This window comes from Marmota monax, unplaced genomic scaffold, assembly GCF_021218885.2.
Source record: "Marmota monax isolate L192 unplaced genomic scaffold, Marmota_monax_Labrador192_F-V1.1 WCK01_AAM20220418_F8-fsc00081, whole genome shotgun sequence".
Lineage (NCBI taxonomy): Eukaryota > Metazoa > Chordata > Mammalia > Rodentia > Sciuridae > Marmota > Marmota monax.
Window position 1 is genome coordinate 2,497,520 of NW_026695234.1, and position 17,675 is coordinate 2,515,194.

General features: G+C 39.8%; 1 long non-coding RNA gene across 4 annotated transcripts in view; it reads left to right on the forward strand.

Annotated features, from left to right (window-relative positions):
• Nucleotides 1-14,729, forward strand: part of LOC124088918 (uncharacterized) — a 38,593-nt gene extending 23,864 nt beyond the window's left edge. For 2 of the 4 annotated variants that reach the window (XR_009226183.1, XR_009226182.1), the window contains 2 exons: nt 529-653; nt 13,033-14,729. This is a non-coding gene — a long non-coding RNA (uncharacterized LOC124088918). Of the gene's footprint in view, nt 1-528; nt 654-1,387; nt 6,138-13,032 lie in introns of those variants that run through there. The other 2 variants (XR_006850504.1, XR_009226184.1) reach the window with 2 other exon arrangements.
• Nucleotides 14,730-17,675: the final 2,946 nt, after the last annotated feature.

Here is a 17,675-nt window from a genome sequence, read left to right on the forward strand (position 1 = left end):
CAACCCAAGAACCACCAGCTTGGGGAGTGTGAGGTTTTAAAGCTCTGGTAGAAAGCCTGGTAAAGGGCAGAACTTGAATATGATCCCAGCAGTCAAGACCCAGTGTGCACACTCTTACCTGGAAAGCTTTGTTGTTTCCCAGTTCATTTGTAATCCCCACCCACATTCCTAATCCCCTATCAAAACAGAAGTATCCTGTGAGGACCAATGCTTTTATCAGTGGTATGCAACCATTTTTTTTTTCTCTCTTTTAAAGAGCTAGGGCTACATCTTTTATAATTAAAATCTTACGTGGAGTCTCAGTATATAAAACAATGAAAGAAGATGTGTGGTGTTCAACTGTGAGTAGGAGATCCCAAGCTCTCTTTCTTGTCCTTCTTTTCTCTTGGCTCTCTCCTCTCAGGAAGGTAGATTCTGGAATAACTTTGCAGTTTCCTAGGGTTCTTCAGAGCACACAGTGACCAAGTAAACAGTAATAAAATTGATCTGTTTTATCTTTTAGTTTCTTCCTCTTGTTTTCAACTAAAGGTGCAAAATGAGACCCAGAATAAGTATACTTTGATGGGGACCAGAGCAAAGAACCGGAGCACAGAGCATTACCTAGAAGAGCAGAACTGAGCACAGCATTATTACAGTGGAGCATCCTGGCTAAGGTAAGCCTTATAAAATCATGTACAAGTAAAGGAAAACTAGGCCATCAGTGCCTCAAGTGGTTTAGAAGGAAGGATGAAGTAAGAAAATTGTGAACTCGGCCCACATATTGATACTTTCATGCCCCACCCAGTGCCCTGAACAAACACTCAGGCTCCAGCATTTCTTCATGTTGCTTATGCAATAACCACATGCTCTTTGCACAAGCGAAGAAACAGGAACAAAGTAGTTCTGACTTTTTTTTTTGCAGAAGGGGGGGAGATTCTGGGGTTCTGGCCTTTGTTTATGTCTGTAACTATTGTGAACCTACCTTGTAGCAGATGTCTACTGAGAAGATAGGATTGTGAAATTTCCGGAGAAGAGGAAGTTGTTGGCTTAAACAACAAGGCCACCCAAGAGATCAGGGCCAGGTGTAAATGTAGAGCTAAACTTTGAGGTGGGAGGAGCTTTCAGCTCTGTGTACTTCCTCAGTTATGCTAGCTGATGGAGGAAGAGCAGAAAAGGACCAAAGCTGTGGGAGGTTGATGTGAATGTAAAGGGTGGGAATAGAGATTGAGAAGATTACAGTAGTCAGGCCAGCGGGCTGCTCAGGATGGTGCTGGTATTCCCACTCAGTGCTAGATACAGGAGCTGTGTCAAAGCACCTGCACTGATGTGGGTCAGTGCTAATTTCATGCATATTGTCTGTTTTCCCGTAAGATGTCTTTATTCTTTCTCCTCATTGTATGTGTTTTAGGAGGCTGCAATGCCAACTGCATCACCAGGATCCCTGATACTCCGGCTTCCTATTGCCTGTGGCCAATTGGAAGTGCTGGCAGGAGATCATAGTGTGTCATAGAAAGGAAGTCAGGGTAATTCTTCCTCTAGTTCTCTGCCTTACAAGTAGCTACTGGTCAGCCATGTCCCTCTACTGAAGGTCCCAGCTCCTTATGGGCCATCCTCACTCCTCAATACAGCTACCCTCTCTGGGTTCCAGTAACTAGCTCAGAATTCTGTATTACCCCTGTAAATGTCCCCCACTTGAAAATCCCAATTTTATTAAGCTCTTCTTAAAATATCCAATTGCATGTGCCATCTAAGACCACTTCTGATAGCCAATCAACATCCATCAAACTGACAGCATGATAATTAAGATCATAAAAACTGCCCCCAAGACAAGTTTAAGTACTGACCCAGACTTTGTCCTATAATTTTATTAGTTTGAATTGTTACAAAGGGGACTTTCAAAAGTCCCCTCTCCCCCTTTGGTGGTACTGGAGATTGAACCCAAGACTTCTCATGTGCTAGGCAAGTATTCTACCACTGAGCCACATCATCAGCCCTTAATTTTTTCTGTGTCCTATACTTCCAGTTTGAATAAGTTCCCTTCAGATGAATAGTAATACCTGGGTAATACCCTTGTTAAATATGTATAGGTGTTAGATATATGCTTGCTTTTTCACTCAATTGTGCAAAGATGTAAAACTAAAACTGTACTGAAGCTGTAAATTATTAAGAGTAACTAAATATTAATAGATTATAGTGCAGTAATTCAGAGTACAAGCTTGCTGTCAGACAGATAGGCACTGAAATCTTAACTGTGGGCTTTGAAAAGTTACTTAATCTCTCCAAGCCTTGGTTTTTCTCTTCCATAAATAGTTGTATAATTGGGATCAATAGAAAAATTTGCCCCTGGAGATCAAATTTTTTCAATTGATTATTCTATTCTTCTAGTCTATATTCTTGTCTTATGGTCTACAGATGTCAGAGAGAAAGCAGCTACATACAGCTATTACTAGAATTTCTACTCTATTATAGTTAATATGTACAATTCGTGTCAAAAGGTATGCAAGCATTACTACAAACAGCATCGGATACAGCTTGGTGGTCCAGGTTATTACTTGCAAATCCACAAGTCCTGTTTTAGCCACAAAATCAAGTATCGTTGCAGCTGTTCTCCCAAGAGGGAAATATGGGGTTTTGGTATCATAGATACCACTCATCAACTAGCTATTAGTTATTTGGAAATTGTTAGCAACCGTTTTGCCCAAAATTTACTGCCTATTTTGCAATGCGTAATTCAGACTTGCTGTACATTCTTTCCAATTTATGATCTATGTATAATAATTTTCAGCCTCTTTTTAATTTTCAACATACTCAGTTTAGCAATTCATGTCACTTCTTACATTGAGTCATATTAGAGCAAATGTAAAGCAAGGTCCAAGACCATGGGAAGAGTTTATCCAGATATATTAAACTCATTTTTGACTGAGTTTATATGGTACAATTAATATGGAAATAATGCTTCAATTCTTTTTTAATGCATATCTCAAAACACATTTCTGGTAACTAATATGATACTTTGACTCTGGGTTTTAGTATAACCTTTCAAGGGCAAATTCTTCAATTGAGTACATCTGACAGACAACTTAATCCGATAACCGTAACTACTTTAGTGTGTTGTGAAAGCTAAATGAGGTTTATTTATAAAGTAGGAATACAGTAAGGACTTGAAAAATGTTAACTGTCATCATTGCTATTAGTTTTAATTTGAAATCCTCCAATGACATGACGATGAACATCTTTTCGTGTGCTTATTAGCTATCTGTCTACTTTGGTGAGGTATCCATTCAGATCTTTTGCCCATTTTTCAATTGGGTTGTTAATTTTCTTATCGCTAAGTTTTAAGTATTCTTGGTAGCTTATGGATAATGGTCTTTTATCAGATATGTCATTTACAGATATTTGCTGCTAGTCTGTGCCTTATTTTCTCATTTTTTAAATATTATTGCTATTTTGATACTAAAGTGTTATTAAAATGATGGATATATACTAACAAGAACCAATAAAATAAACTCTAAAAAAATTAAAATCATTACACATTCTAGTGAATTATCTCATACAGTTGTTGTGGGGATTACATGAGTTAATATTTCCAAAATACTTAGGAAGCTACTATAGTAAAAAATTATGTGTTAATTAATACACAAGTATTATTTAAGTACAAATACCTAGGAATAATTCACTTTCTTTCTCCATATCTTTTTATTATATGACTTCTAACTTCATCCTGAAATTTTTTTTCCTAGGTTTATAGACCTTCCTAAGCACATACAGAATTAAGTTCTGACTTTTTGCATCAGGTCAGTTTACGGTCAAAAGTTATTTCAAGTTCTTGAATATTTATTCCTCACTATGTTAGCCAACATTTCTTCACTATAACAAAATATCCAAGAAAATCAACTTAAAGGAGGAAAGATTTATTTTCACTCAAAGTTTCAGAGATTTCAGTCCATGGTCACTTGGCCCTGCTGCCTTGGGCCTTTAGTGAGGCAGAATGTGGTAGAGCAAAGGTGCTCGCTGTGGTGGTCAAGAAGCAAAGCAAGAGAGACAGAGTGAGGAAGGGGCTGGGGACCAGATATACCCTTCCAGGCACACCCCCAGTGACTGACTGTCTCCAATAGGCCCCATCTCCTACAATTTCTACCACCTCCCAATGATTCATTCAATTATGAACACATCACAGGATACATCCATTGATGAGGTCAGGTCCCTCATCAATGTCCCTCATCAGTTCCGTAAAGCCTGCTCTGATAATTACTGCGCTGAAGATTAAGCCTTAACACATTAGCCTTTGGGGGACATTCCAAATCCAAACCACAATACCCACACTCTTAAATGAGATCATATATATCTTTTTTAGAGCATGTTAATTATACATAGCAGTTGGGTTAATTTGGACAAAATCATACATGCAAGGAATTTGATTTCAAGCCCTATCCCCCCATATATCTCTCTACCACTATGGTAGAACAATTGGACCTGCTTTCCAACCCAACTTCTCACCTTGACCCCCACCCCAGTGACATAAATCCGGAAAACAAGTGATTGGGAAGAAATGACTAGAACTGGAGCAGTTGATTCTCCATTAATTTAGGGATTTATGTGCATTAAATTTGGAGATAACTCAGAATAGTGAAGGGATAAATGCTTTATTTAAAACAATGATCCAGAGTTCCCGCTCTCCAGGTGTCAAATTTATGATAATGGGGAATATGAAATTTCTTATTTAGACGAGGCAAGTGTTTTCATGACTAAACTCATCTTTGATTTTGTGGCTTGTGTTCCGGTACACAGGCGAAGGTGCCCGAGGCCCAGAGTAGATATTGCTGTCTTACCCCTCCCTTCCCCTGTCCTCTGGATAGAAGCTTAAAGTGCCTCTTTTCATGCAGGAGCCAACAGACCCCAACACCAGAGCCTTTTAGTCATAGCTGAGAGCAGAAATTCTGAATATGTGAGTAAATCTGCTGATACCCTCTGAAGTCTGAGGACGTAAATGTTACTTATACAAGAAAAAAACTCAAGGGGTCTGAAATTTGACTATTTCTTTCGAGAAAAGGGTAGATTCTAAGAGAAAAGGTGTTTGGTGGGAATGGGGGTTAGAGGAGAAGGCTAATAAAAATGAGAGAGAAGAAGCTGGTACCAAGGGAATGTCCGTGAGGGATGCTCTCTAAAGGGCTCCGTGAAAAGATCCAGCTCCTTATCTATGGTACAAACAAACAAATTCTAGAACAGGCACCTTGCTTGATTTCTCCCAGGCTCTTCCCTCTAAATTAGCAAGGAGTCTTTTGGATGTAAATGATAGAGATGAAAACTAGCCAAAGTGTTAAAGGGAAATTGTAGGTTTAAATAAACAGGAAGACTAAGAGGTGAACTGATTTCAGGTTAGCTGGATCCAGCGGTTCGAATTATAACATTAGGACTTTGTTTTCTCTGACATCTCTTAGTTCTACAGACAGCTAATTATGTTGATTTCAGTCAGAATTCCTCCATGTGATATCAAAGGTAATCACTAGATATCCCTAGCTTGTGCCATCCTTCAAGATAAAGAGAAAACAGAGAACCTTTTCTCCCCAGCATGTCATTCAGTTGATATCAGTCTCTGCAGAGGACCCTGATGAGACTTTGTCCATCTCTCTGGATCCAGGAGGATGAGATATTTTGACTAGTCAACTAGAGATTTATGCCTACAAGAACCACATGGTATGGGGAGAGACCTTTCCCAGGTATTCATGGCAATCTCAATTCCGTAATTCTGATTAGAATACTTCTCTAAACTATGAAATGAACTTATTTTTACTCCCATGGTGTATTTGATGCCACCTCAGGCATCAAGGACAGGCCAAGGATCTTCCTCTCAGAACTCTTTCCCTCATGGTGGATCAGCAGGTGATGCTTTGCCTAGATATTGAAATCGAGATTTAAAACCTTGGAAGGTTACTGGGCTGCACCACCGCCCCAACTTTCCTTCCTACCTCCCTAGCTGGTCACTAAGGCCACACCTGTTACACAGGAAAAGAAAGCATCTGGCACAGATTATATCAGTACACTAACCACATTTATTCTTTCCTACTCTCACTTCACCAATCTGTTTTTGACTCCACTGGGGTCAAACCAAGAAGACAGACAGAAAAGAGATCATGCCATATTAGTCATATAATTCCTCTGTGAAAACTTGATGATGACCTCTTATATTTCAGTGAAGCTTTTTTTTTTTTTTTTTGACAGCTGGCTTTTAAAAGTCGTCTACTAGATAGTTTCAATTTAATGACCAATTTCTTTTTAATAACCTTTCCAGGCCCCCTGGAGTTTTGGTCATTGAAATAGAACATAATAGAATTTTCTCAAGAAATAAAAGATGATTTTTTAAATATAGCTTCTCACATTTAAACACATTTGCCTATGTGGTCCATCTGAAAAGCTAGAACTAATGAAATGACATTCTCATTTTCTTATTTTCAGAGTCTTCTCCTCCACCTTATGCATCTTTCAAAACCCTAATCTAAAATTATTCCTTCCAGGAAGTCTTCATTGATTAATTACTCCCAGGTCTGATGACTTATTTTCTCATCATATAAATAACAGCAGTGGATTATGTTCACCTTTTCTGAGTTCCTAAGTGGATTTGAAATTTCATGAGTCTTGGGATTTGAATGTATCCTTTGCACCCCCAATTTCTTAGGCAGGCGTCTTCTTTCCTTTTTCTATAGAACCTTCCCTTTCCTTGCCCCTCATTTCTTTACTTTAAGAAAAGACAAAAGAGAAACTTATTTATTGGTGTAGTGAGGATATCCTGAGCTCCAGAAATTGCCAGAGCCTAGGTGAAAGTCCAGCTTTATTTACTGACTGCATGGGAGTTAGTTAAAAGCTTGATTTCTGACATAAAGAAGATTCTTGAGGCTTTGTCTGAGAGTTAAATAAGATGTGTTCAAAAGCGTGTAAGGATGTTTATAGATCTTTTGGAAAGTCCTTTTTTTTGCTTAGTGATATGATCATAGAAGATACTGAGTCCATGGAATATCTTTCTCACTTGTTGTTGATATCTAAAATTCTTTTCCAGAAGACAAAACTTGTTATGCAAATTAGAAGTAAGATTAAAGTTGCCGATAATCTTGAGGCAAGTAATAATGAACTTAAATATGTTAACTCTGCCACATACATTAAATACCTGGCCCAGCACCCCATCAAGTTTCCTTCCTTTGCCTGTGATTGAGAACGTTAATTGGCCATCCCTTACCTGCGACTGACAGCTTTATTTGTTATCCCCCCCTCAGCCTGTGATGTGCCTCAGAACTCTCTACACAGGATGCTTGACAGACATTACCAATCGTAGTGTGAGAGGTGATATTAAGCCCTTATTGTTCCACCTATGTTAAGACATTCAACATGGACACTGGTTACTTTTCAAAGAGCAGGATTTGATTTAAGGGTAAGAGGTACATTAGAGGAAAACAATAAGACAGCAATTATTTCTGGGTGAGGAGATGAGAAAGGGCACCAGGAGAGAAAAGATGTAACTTCTCTAGGCTGACACATTTTCTAAGCTGCAACCATTATGCACAAATGTATTCCTCCAGGACTGAACTGAAAGGATTGCCTTATGGACATGTTAGTTGTTGACCTAGTTCCATTTTCTTATCTTCATTGTCTTCCTTTCTTCATCAACTTTGATCCATTTCTTTGTTCCAAAATCCATGTGTCTAATTCCCCTATTTTTGAGAGGAAATAGGGATTAGGTTATGTTTAAGGTCAACTATGACTCTAGACCCTTGATTCCATGTTCCTGACTAAGTTTTTCTTCTTCATTCAACCCTCAACTTCTGGGTTAACACATCCACAGTCAGGTTCCCCAGTAATGACCCAATTATTGGCAAGTCTGTGAACTGTCATCTTACCTGATTGCATAGACTCCTATCACTAGATACAGTCAGGTCAATGATGGGATTAAACATAGGCTGGAATTGTAAGGTTCACTGTTTTATCTTGACACTTATAAGCCTGCACAAGGCCATTCACAAAGTGATAGTCAAATACATTGAGGTCAACTCAAAGTCACTTATTAGTGCCTAAAGTTAGTATAATCTTTTATTATAATTATAACACACTAAAGCCAAGCTGGATTTCTAAGCTTATCAATTCTCTTTTCTGAACTTTGGTTTTCTACTCTAACCAAAAAGGAGGACTGAAGTATTATGGTAAACTCCAGGGCCTCTGCTGGTTCTCACATTCCATGCTTCTTTGGAAACAACGGAGAGACTATTAGTAGAGAGCAGTGTAGGGCTTTGGAGCTAGGAGAAGCAGAGTTTGGGAGCTAGAACAGTTTTGCCTGGTTCTTGCCAGATTCAGGAGGCGCTCTTCTCACCATAATTAACACTTTTACTCAGAAAATCTGAAATCTGATATGCTCCAAAATCTGAAACTTTTTGAGTGCCACAGTGACACCATGAGTAAAAAATGCCACATCATAAAACTCTGCTTTATGTATAAAATAATTAAGGCTATTACATAAAATTATCACTGTGCTAGGGCAGAGGGGATCAAGTATCATGGAGCCTTATATGGTCCTTGTAGGAAATTTGAATCTGACCAAGAGAGCGATGGAAGCCACTGGATTGTGTCTCCCTACCAGAGAGTTCCATTTGGATTCTCTATTCCTATTAAATGAGGAAAGGTTTCATCCTTAGCCAGTTTGCTGCAAATATAATAAACAGATCAGCACCTCACACCTATTAGGATGACTGCCATTTTTTTAAAAAATCCATAAAATGAGCAAATACGTGTTGCAGAGGATGAGGAGAAATTGGAAACTTTGTGCACTGTGTGTGGGAATGTAAAATAGTGCAACTGCTGTGGAAAACAAGATGGAGTTGCCTCAAAAAATTGAAAATAAAATCTTACATAATCCAGGAATTCCACATCTGAGTATGTGTTCCAAAAAATATTGAAAGTAAAGTCTTGAAGAGATAAGTGCATTTCCATGTTCATGGTAGCATTATTCATAATATTCAAGGGGTGGAAGCAACCCAAATCATGACTGATGGATGCATAGATAAGCAAAGTGTGACACCTACAAACAATGGACTATTACTCAGCCTTAAAAAGAAAGGAAATTCCTTCACAAGCTACCAACTTGATAAACCTTTAGGTCATGCTAACTGAAATAAGTCACACACAAACAAAAATACTCTATGATTCCACTTAAGTTGGATATTTAAAAGTATTCAAGTTCATGGAAAGATAAATAAAATGAATAGTGGTTTCCAGAGGCTTTGGGGAGGAAGGAATGGGGAATTGTTCAGTGGGTAGACGGTTTCTGTTTTGTGAGATGAAAAAGTTCTGGAGACTGGTGGCATAGCAGTTAACATTGCTGAACTGAACATGCTTAGGTGGTAGGATTTATGTTGTGTGTATTTTACCACAATAAAATAAATCTTGTTATTTACAACTCTTTTTGTTTGTTTGTTTTAATATCTTTTAGATGTTAATGGACCTCTATTTATTCATTTACTTATAGGTGGTGCTGAGACTTGAACCCAGTGCCTCACACATGCTAGGCAAGTGCTCTACCACTGAGCCACAACCCCAGTCCTATTTGTAACTCTTGATGTGCTTAAATCAAGATCCTCTCAACAGCATGTAATTCAAATGCTAGTTAGTTGGGGGGAAAAGGAAGCAGATCAAGGATAAGATGATGACATTAGTATATGTACATGTCAAAACATACAAAAACTGCCTGAACCAAAAAATATATAGATATCTCTGGCTAGGATGCTGCTCAGTGGTAAAGTGCTTGCCTAGCATGTGTGAATTCCTGGTTCAATCCTCAGTGCAGAGGAGGAGGAGGAGGAGGAGGGGGAAGAGGAGGAAGGGGAGGAGGGAGTGGGGGAAGAAAAGGGGGAGGGGGAAGGAAAGGGGGAAGAGGGAGGGGAGGGGGAGGAGAGGGGGAGGGGAGGGGGAGGGAAAGGACAGGGGAGTGAAAGAGGGAGAGTAGGGAAGGGGGAGGGGAGGGAAAGGAGAGGGGGAAGGGAAGGGGGAGGGAAAGGAGAGGGGGAGGGGAAGTGGGAGGGTAGGGAAAGGGGGAGGGGGAGTGAAAGGGGAGGGGGAGGAGGAGGAGGAAGAGGAGAAAAACCTCTTACCAAGACATTTCACAACCTAGCAACCGGAATTTAGTATCTACAATTGGCAAATTCTGCTATTGCAGGGGGTGCAGAATATATCTCTCAAGATTTCTCAACTATGAAAAATCTTATCTATCCATCCAACCAAGACACCCCCAAGACACTTCTTCGTCTCCTCCCTCTCTGGGTTAAAAAAAAAAAAGAAAAAACCCATCTCTACCTAAACTGGATATGTGGCGCATGCTTATAATTCCAGTTACTCAGGAGACTAAGGCAGGAGGATTTCAAATTCGAGACCAGCCTGGGAAGCTTGGAGAGACCCTGTTTCAAAATCAAAAATAGATGGCCTGGAGATGTAGTTTAGTGGAAGAACAACTTGCCTAGCCAGTGGGTTGAATCCCCACTGCTGAAATAAACCATCTCTTCTTTCCCTTTGTTCTTAACATAATTTTCTCTGTGCTCTGCTTAAAATAGGGTTGCTATGCTCAGGCATTTCTGATCCATGTTTCTCTGGCCTCTGAGACCTTGAGAATGGAGACTGGTTGATTCTTGGTAGAGCTGTTGCTTGACTTGAAGTTCATTGCTCCTTGGCACCATCCTTACCAGGCAGAAGGCCCCACCCCCACTCAGCTGCCATTGGGCAAGGATTCAATTCTCCATACTCCGGGTAATCCTCAAGTAAAACCTAGAATATCTTCAGACCATTGCCCAATCTCTTAGAGATACATTTCCACTCTAGTTATCATGGTTAATGTCTGAGCTTTAATGTTCCCTCCTGAGCTATGTTTCATCTAGCTAAGTCAGGCTTTAGTGATAATTAGAAAAGAGGTGACCGACATGGGGATTTTATTCCCTGGCTTAGTTGTTGGAGATATTTTTTTTTCCTGCTAATTTATATGACAAATCTGGGAGGCACTGTTGACTAGAATAATTTATTTTATGGAGGTGAGAGGTTATTTTTAAAAATTTTTCCATTGAGCTTACTGACCTGTTACATAAAGTCAGAAAAATTTGATAGCATTGTTTAAGCATCCTCATAGAATCTATGTTAAACACTAACAATCAAGTCCACGTGGATACAATCTGTGTCCTCTGAATATTTATATTCCAAAGCTGACAGTCACAAAACACGTTTAACATAAAACATGAAATATGTGCATGAGTTATAATGACTAATGCACAACTGCTTCCTAACTAAAGTTTTAGAAACTAAGTGTTCAGCCTCCCCTTCTCCCAGACCAAAGAAATACATTGAAATGTCCAGGTGCTCAGTCACTGGTCCCAGTAAGAGTGAGAACATTCAGTGACTGCTGCTTAGTTCTCCAACACATTTTACTTTGGACTCCCCTCCTTAGTTAAGGGTAGCTTGATGCTTTCATTCAATATTAGGTTTCACCTGGCTACAATGTGTTATGCAACTTCATCTTTTTCACAGCATTCATTCATAGAGCCCAGGCTTACTCTTCAGACATCCTTGAGGAAGCTCCTCCATGATGCCAAAAGGCAATCTGGTTTGCAGTTGGTACCTGCACACATCTGTCCATCTCTCAGGAGAACTATAACCACAACCTGAGTCCCTCCATCTTTCCATATTGCCAGTGGGAATGGATTTAAACAACTTAATCCTGCATTTTACAGGTCAACTAGCATTTATCTGCGCAATTAACAAACCTAGCTCCCTGCTGTGCTAAGCCTTTCAAAAATCACACAAAGCTGGGACCTAGAAATTGCTAATCCTACTTCCACTCCCTGGCATGGAGTTTGGTATGGTGGTCACTTTGCATGGGTTTATCCTTCAGAGTGCAAGAGGAAAATCATTCTGGATTTCAGGGAGGAAAAAGAAACAGGTGGGGGAAGAGACAACTGCCTTTGGCGCATCCACTAAAGAAAGACCAGAGGCTGCCAATGTCAGCTCTAGAGGAAAATGGGCTGAAAGCAGAGAGAGGGAGATTTCAATCCTGTGTCAGCTGAAATCTCAAATGCAAGCATCCATTTGGACACTAGTGTGGAAATTATTTTTATGTACCTGAGACTTTGAAAATGCAATATCAGTCAGACTTGGACTTGGGGCAAAGGGATTCAAATGAAAGATTATCCATTATTACAGCAATATTTGGGGGAGGGAGGAGGCACAACAATATGTTCCCCATATGGAGGCTTTTTCTCTTCCTCATAACCGATCTTTCAAAATCCTTTTTGTAGGGATTTTGCAAACTGGCTGAGGAAGAAAGCCTCATTTTGTTTTACTCTGCCGTCAACTCACACTCTGAGAAAAGAAACAGTGCTTTAACTAGTTTGACATTAACTAATTTATTTTACTTTACTTATTCATAGATGTCAGTACCTTCATATATGTCTTATCTCCCCAGTGGGTTGTAAGTGTGAGAAAGGCAGTAGCTTATGATGGTGACAGCTCTCCTGGAGTAATGCCCATCAGACAGTATGCAAATGAGAAGTGGCTGTCAGTCACCTGGGGCTGATATGCACTCTTTCCCAAGGTGCTGCCATTTCTTGGCTGATTTTGGGACTTTGGTAGGGAGAATTTTCTAGCTCTTTCCATTAACTATATTTACTGTAGAAATGTTTCATGAATCACTCCAAAATCAGTTTGGATACTTTCTTCTTTCTTTTTTTTTTTAAAAAAGGCCTCAGTAATGAGGCATAATTTACATATAATAAAATTCATGAATATTAAGTGTACATACCCAATTTATTAACAATTTTGAGTAAAGATACAGAATTATGTAGCCATTACCACTGTCCAATTTTAGAACATCTCCAGTACCTTTTCCCACTTTTCACCCCAGGAAATGACCAATCTACTTTGTCTCTAAAGATTTGCTTTTTCTGGATGTTTCACATAAATGGAATCCTGTAATATATGATCTTTTGTGTCTGGCTTCTTCCACTTAGCATAATTTTGTTTGTTTGTTTGTTTTTGCAGTGCTGGAGATTGAACCCAGGGCCTTGGCAAGGTAGGCAAGGACTCTACCACTAAGCTACATCCCCTGCTAGCATGTTTTTAAAGTTCATGTACATGATGACATGTATATACTTCATTACTTATTATGGCTGAATAATATTCCTCTATATGTCTAGACCACATTTTGTATATCCATTCATCAGATGAAGAACACTGGGGTTGTTTCCAGTTTGGGATTATGATGATAAAGTTGTTTCTACCAGTCACATAGAAGATTTTGTGTGGACTGCATTTCTTTCAGAAAATGTATTCCTCAATTCTGTCTTGTAATAGCTTTACACATCAAGCATATTCAAAAGAATGTAGCTTAGGCTCTGAAGGTTAAGCCCCCCCCAAAAAAAGATTTTTTAGAAATACTTTCTACACAGATAACACCATTGAATTAAGAATACTGTCTCCCAAAGTAAGTGCTCTGAAGAAGACAATATTCCTTAGGCACACAGAAATACCCACCCACACATACACACAGGTATACTGGATGTAAAATAGTTCATCTTATATGTGCAGTTCATCTTAAATTACACCACTCCTGGAATCCACAATAGCCAATGCCTTGCAGGTAGTTAACTGCTTGATAAACACTTGCTGATTGATTTTTAAAATGTCCACTGAGGTTCCTTTTGGAAAATAAAATACCAAAAGGTTCAATGTTCAACAGATTTTTTTTTTTCATTTTGTGTAAATAGCTGAAGTCCTCTGAGAGAACATGAGGAGCCCTCCAAAAGGCCCCAGGTCAAAATTACCTACTGGGTGCCTTTCGATCTCCCTTTAGCTCAGGAGGCACAAGTCAAAGCAATTGCTTGGAGGCTTGGGGTGCAGGAAGCATTGTGGTGGACGAGTTGCGGTACTTGGTGGCCCTGCATTATGCCTTCCTGAGAAGCAGTTATAGGCCCCCCAGTTCTCCTGGCAAGCCCTGCCTCCCCACCAGGTTCTAGGGCATGTTTTTTAGAAGGTTGATTAGCCTGGATCCTACACTGGCGAACTTCGTCACAGTCTCTCCCTCGCTTTCTGCTCCAAGCCTGTGTGGTTAGATTTCGTCCGTTAACTTAAAAGGACTGCAGCCACAAGGAAACCAGACCCGTCTGTGGCCCGGCTTGCTGACATCTTAGCCAACATATGGGCTCTGGGCAGCCACTAATGCCTCCATGCTGTGGTTTGCGGGCTCTGGGGCAGCCCTCAATGAGAGCCCATCTTTAATTGGGCAAATAAACTGTCCTCTTTCAGTTTTCCCCAGCGCTTAAGGAAACAACGCAGCACAAACGCAGTCCTGGTGTCCTCCCACAGCGCATGCTCCGTGTCTCTCCTGACCTCTTCCCTGGGGCTGCGGCCCAGGGCGGGAACCACCAGGCCTTGCAGCCAGGCCTACCACCTCAACAACCATGTAGCCACAAGTAGTTTCTGTTTTAGTTTTCAAAGCACATATTCATGCATATATTAACTCATGCTATTAATGCAGGTTTCAGAATCTATTGTAAAATGTAATTCTTTTCCACAAAACATTCAATTTCATTCTTAGTAGATGTCAATTAAAAAGTCAATACACTCAACACTGTCCCCTCTATTCTTACTTTCCCTTTCCACCGTGTTGATTACCTATGATCAATTGTGGTTTGAAAAAAACTACATGGAAAATTTCAGAAATAAAATAATTTGTAAGTTTTAAATTGTGTGTTGTTCTGAGTAGCAGGATGAACTCTCCCACCGTCCTTCTGTATCCCACCGGGGTGTAAATCATCCCATTGTCAAAAAGATTTTCTGAAGGAAAAAGAAATCACGTTCATATAACTTTTATTACAGTGTACTATTTTGTTATTAGTTATTGTGGTTAATTTCTTGCTGTGCCTAATTTATGAATTCATCTTTATGGAAGAAGTGTATGTAGAGGAAAGAACAGTAGGTCGGGTTGGGTATTATCCAGAGTTTCAAGTATCCACTAGGGGCTTGGACCACATCCCCATGGGTTATGGGGGCAACCGTATATATGCTACTCATTAGTCCAGTAAATGTCTGTACCTGGCATTGTGGCTGTCCCATCAACTCTATTCTTACAGAACTGTAGTGCTCTGTACTTTCCTTTCCCTTTGAATAATAATCCTCAGTGTCTTTCTTTGAATTTTTGTAATCTAAATGGCACTTTCCTCTTCTTACCCAATTATGACTTCCTGGTCCAGGGATAGGCAATGACCCAATTTGGCCAATCAGAGCCCTTTCAGGTAAATTTTCCAACTGCTCTCTGATTACTATGTTCTTTTACTTGCTAAAGCAAGTCCTAGATGGGTTTTGTCACTCTCAACAAAAAGTTTTGACATACATCTACTTTGGCCCTATTATCTTGCCCACGTTTCTCTGGTCCTAGTTTTATTACTGATTCTTTAATTAGCAAATTATAAAAATACTGTGATCTTTTGCTTTGCCTTATTTCTTTCCTTTTAAATGATTTGATCTCTTACTGACTCTGAGGGTCACCAGAGAAAAGAGATGAGGATAGGAAGAAGTTTAGAAACTGCATCACTATGGAACATTACAGACAATGGAGTATTCAACTAAAGGAGAACAGCCCTGGGAAAATGGAGGTGGATGTTGAATTATTTGCAATTATTTGAAAAGCGATTATGTAGCAAAATAGAGTTGTTATTTGTCATCTTATCAGGGAAGCAAGTCCCCTGGCTGGAATTTGTAGAGAGGCTTATTTCTGTTCTTCATTAAAAGAAAATATTTTCTAATAGCCAAGGTGGACCAAAAATGAAAAAGGCCTCCCTTGAAAAGTAGGATTTCAAGGGACTTGGAGGTTATCTTTTCACAACTCTGAGGGATACAACCTAAGGCCCTTTGCATTCCTTGGCATCTGTGATGCCGAAATGGAGACGAAGGTGGGTATATTGCTCAGGAACAAGGAGCTCTGCCCAGGCTGGGAACCAGGCTCCATCTGAATAGAAACAGGTCCACATCCTGCATCCTGCCATGCCAAGAGACTGGTCATTAGCTGCCTTGAGTTTATGCTCGTTCACTGCTGCCTGTAATAATTTTTATTTGATCTAATAGAAAGATAAGATACCTAGAAACAGATGCTAAAATTATTTAAGTGGTAGCTGGAGGAATTTACCTCTCTGGATCTTGGTGTGGGGGGGGGTTGTTATTGATTTATTTATTTTTTGTATGTAAAATGGGAATCTTAAACAATCTTAGATCTCCAGACTTTCCTTGCAGAGATCATATTAGGAAGACTGAGGAGGAATTCTAAAGATGGAGAAGTGAGAAGCTGTGATTTCTAGTGTTCCATATACTATGCTTTCTAGCGTCTCCAGCCAGTGGAATTGTCTTATGGCAGAAGAGGTGCACAGAGGTAGGACATGATGGAGCCTGAGAGAATATATGTTGGGTGGCTCGCATACTTATGAGGCCCAGTGCATAGTGAAAATGCAGGATTTCATGCTCAAAATTAATAAGATGTCAAGTCAACAGCAGTGGAATCCTGGGCCAAGCTTGAATCCTAAGTGTGGGGCTCTGGGAAGCCTTATGGGTTGTACTCTCATGACCCAGACAAACAAAAGCCAAAACAACATCAGTGGATTGGAGGTTGCTTACCTAGATTATTTCAAAACTCTCTTTTGGTTACAGTAGAAGATACTTTAAGGAGTCCAGGTATAACTCAGTGGTGGAGTACCTGTCTGGCATGTACCAAGCCCAGAATTTTATCCCCAGCACCACAAAAATAAATTAACACTGGGCTGGGGATGTGGCTCAAGCAGTAACACGCTCGCCTGGCATGCACAGGACGCTGGATTCAATCTTCAGCACCACATAAAAATAAAATAAAGATGTTGTGTTCACTGAAAACTGAAAAATAAATATTAAAAAAATTCTCTCTCTCGTCTCTCTCTTTCTTAAAGTAAATAAATAAATAAATAAATAAATAAATAAACACTGGGCACAGTGGCACATGCCTGTAATCTCAGCTACCTGGGAGGTCGAGGCAGGAGGATCACAAGTTGGAGACCAACTTGAGCAATTTAACTGTCTCAAAATAAAATAGAATAAGATGAAATAAAAGGGCTGGTGATGTAGCTCAGTGGCAGAGTGCTTGCCTAGTATGCATGAGGCCCTGGGTTTGATTCCCAGTGCCACAAAAATAAATAAACAAACAAACAAATGAATAAATAAAATTTAAACATTCACTGGTCCTTTAGATACTAAAACTTTGTAATTCTATAAGTAAACAATAGAAGAAACAAATGACCAATAATGAATAAATTTTTTAAAATCCTGCAAAATTGTAGTGATTGTGGGTTTGGCTCATGACGACAATCTGTGACCTGCCCGTGAAGGAGATTGCCTGGACTGTTTAGACATACATTTTACCTGTATTTGTCTTTATTTAGACCCAAGTGCATCCATTTACCCTCTCCTCGGGGACTGGTATCAGTGAACCACTCTCTTCAGCAACTATTGACCACACCTTCTTCATGCTTGTTAAGTGTCACTCACTGTGCTAAGTACTGCAAGGCCCTGGGAGCCTGACCTCAGCTGAAGATGGTGAAGGTGGGGGCAGGGGAAGAGTCAGCTAAAGGAAGGGAATATCCCAGCCAAGGCACAATGAAGATCCA